This window comes from Elephas maximus, chromosome 19 (assembly GCF_024166365.1).
Source record: "Elephas maximus indicus isolate mEleMax1 chromosome 19, mEleMax1 primary haplotype, whole genome shotgun sequence".
NCBI classification, from domain to species: Eukaryota; Metazoa; Chordata; class Mammalia; order Proboscidea; family Elephantidae; genus Elephas; species Elephas maximus.
In genome coordinates this window covers 42,987,436-42,990,896 of record NC_064837.1, presented here as the reverse complement: position 1 = coordinate 42,990,896, position 3,461 = coordinate 42,987,436, and positions in this window count along the sequence as shown.

Below are 3,461 nucleotides of genomic sequence, written 5' to 3'. Positions count from 1 at the left end.
CTTTTCATGGATCAGGAGCTTCCTGAGAACTCAGTCTTATACATCTTTTGTATTCCCAGCCACTAACCCAGTTCCTGGCCCAGAGCACATGTGCTATTAAAACTTGAGGAATAAGAGAAGGCATTGAGAGGTAAGATAACAGTGTAAGGAGCTAAACACTCATCCTTCCACAACAAAAACTGGAAAAAAAAAAAAAAACAGAGGAATGAACAAGAGATATTAAAAAGTTTTAGTGGTTAGGAGCTGTAACTGTACATTAAAGTTTTATAAGTTCTGTTTATTTGTGGTTCCTGATACATACTTTTTTGGTGGTGGTGGTATTTGATGGTGAGCCTTCAATAAATGCTTCTTTAAGAAAGTAGCAGCTGTCTGCCTAGAACCCCATTATTGCAACACTAAATCCTCAAACTGATTTGTACCTTTTTCACTCACCTGTTTCAGTAGAGAAAAAGGGTCCTTTCTCCTAGCAGAGGTCAATAGCTCCAAATACGTCCCGGAGCCTACTCCCTCCCCTTCTCAAGACCTTAGAACTTTAGCTATCCCCTTTTATCTTCCATCACCTCCTCTCTATTGGATTATTCGACATTAAACATAATCTAATTTCTCATTTACAAAAAGCCTCCTGTCTCAAACCTTCTTTCAGTTCCCAACCTATTTTGCTGCTTCCCGTCTCAAAAAGAGTTGCCCAACCACCATTTTAGTGTCCTCAGTTCCCCTTCGTTCTTCAACACATTCCAGGCTGGCTTCTAATGCCAAGATTCCATGGATACTCTCTAGTCCTTTCCTAGCAGACCTTCAGCAGTTTTTTAAATGTTGTTCATCACTTTCACCTTCTTGAAACACTTTTTTTTTTGTCTTCCCTGGCTCTATAGCTTCAGATTGATTTCCTTTTACCTCTCTGAATTCTCCTTCATAGTCTCTTTTGCTGGCTCCTTTTCTACACAGGTCTGAAGTAGTGTCTCTCAAATGCTTGGCATTCTTAGGCCACTTAATGAACTATACAGGACTGCTAGTTTTAGATATATTTAAAATAATGGTGAACATTATTTCACATAATGAAATGGCCTTGATATATGCTTCTGTCTCTGCCTTGAATCCTTCCCAAGATTTAACGCATTTTGCCTGGCTGGATCCTTATCTTTTAGGTGTTGAGTCATTTCCAAAGAGAGACCTCTGTATTATTCTGACAGCATCCAGCATTTTCCCCTTTATCGGCATAATAGCCAATGAACTTAAAATGTGTCAAATCTATTCTAAGTGCTTTCAAACTCATTGCCCTATGAGTCAATTCCAACTCCGACCCTACAGGACAAAGCAGAACTGCCCTATGGGTTTCCAAGGCTGTAAATCTTTATAGAACCAGACTGCCATATCATTCTCCCATGGAGCGGCTGGTGGATTCAAACCACTGACCTTTCAGTTAGTAGCTGATGTCTTAAAAACTGCACCACCAGAAGTGATCTACATTGTATCGATTCAATATTCACAATAGCACCACATGTGGGGGAGTGCTACTATTATCATAAACCCCATTTAACAGATGGGGAAACGAAGAACAGAGTGACAGAACTGGGATTATGAACCTAGGCACTCTGGCATTAGAATCCATACCCTTAACTGTACTAAGAATACGTATCGCAATTTATATTGACGTACTTGCAACTTTAGTGCTTTTCTCCCTCACTGATCCATAAAGTCTGTGGGAGCAAGAACTGTGTTCTGAATGGTTCAGAGCTTAGCTTCAAGCACAGTACTCAGATATTTGTTGAGTGAATAAATCGATTATTTAAAAAAAAAATCTGCACTGGGAGGCAGCAAGTTTGGGACTGAATCTCCATATTCCACATAACCTTGGAGAAACAGATTTATCTCTCCCTGACTTGTTTTCCGACTGTGTGAAAGTCCTTCCAGAATCAGGGTGGGAGGATAAATCCAAGTAAAAGAGGTGACAAGCACAACCATTAGGAAAATGGAGTTGAAGCAGGGAGCCAGAGTGCTAGTCTTTAGTTTCCTCCACGAAAAGATGGCACCGTGTGCACCGCATGGGACAAAGGGTTGTCGTTAGGTGCTGTGGAGTCGGTTCTGGCTCGTAGTGACCCTATGTACAATGGAACAAAACACTGCCCGGTCCTGCGCCATCCCCACAACTGTTGTTCTGTTTAAGCCCATTGTTGCAGCCACTATGTCAATCCATCTCTTTGAGGGTCTTCTTCTTTTTCACTGACCTTCTACTTTACCAAGGATGATGTCTTTCTCCAGGGACTGCTCCCTCTTGATAACATGTCCAAAGCATGGGAGACAAAGTGTGGCCATCCTCGCTTCTAATGAGTATTCTGGCTGTATTTCTAATACAGATTTGTTTGTTCTGCTGGCGATCCACGGTGTATTCAATATTCTTTGCCAACACCATAATTCAAAGGCATCAATTCTTCTTCCATCTTCATTATTCATTGTCCAGTTTCTACATGCATATGAAGTGATTGAAAATGCCATGCTTGGGTCGGGCACACCTTAGTCCTTAAAGTGACATTTTGCTTTTTAACACTTTAAAGAAGTCCTTTGCAGCAGATTTGCCCAGTGCAATGCATCACTTGATTTCTTGAATGCTGCTTCCATGGGCATTGATTGTGGACCCATGTAAAATGAAATTCTTGACAAATTCAATAGTTCTTTCATTTATCATGATGCTGCTTATAGGTCCAGTTGTGAGGATTTTTGTTTTCCTTATGTTGAGGTGTTATCCAGACTGAAGGCTGTGATCTTTGATTTCATCAGAAAGTGCTTCAAGTCCTCTATACTTTCAGCAAGCAAGGTTGTGTCATTTGCATATCGCAGGTTGTTAATGAGTCTTCCTCCAATCCTGATGCTGCGTCCTTCTTCATGTAGTCCAGTTTCTCAGATTATTCGCTCAGCATACAGATAGACTAAATACAGTGAAAGGTTACAATCCTGATGCACACCTTTCCTGATTTTAAACAATGAAATATCCTCTTGTTCTGTTTGAACAACCGCCTCTTGGTCTGTGTACAGGTTCTACATGAGCATAATTAAGTGTTCTGGAATTCCCATTCTTTGCAATGTTATCCATAATTTGTTATGATTCACACAGCCGAAAGTCTTTGCATAGTCAATGAAACACAGGTAAACAAAGGGAGATACTGCCTTTTTCTCCATTTCAGAGAGATGTTGAAGCTTCACGACGTAGGTTCCTATTTCTCACTGTGAACAAGCCCGGGGAAGACCCAGCCCTTGGGTAGGTGATCAAGCAGCCAAGCCTCCAGGGTGCTCAGGCTCGCGGAGGCAAAGGTCTGGGCGGTTCTACTGAACACGGGCCCCTCCCCGGCGGGGCGGAGTCCAGGCCCAGCCCTGGCGGGTCCCGCCCCCAAGCTGACTGAAGCTGGGCCCATCCCCGCCGCCCGGGATTGGGCGCGTCCCCGCGGGCGCGCGCGCTCGCGCGGCAT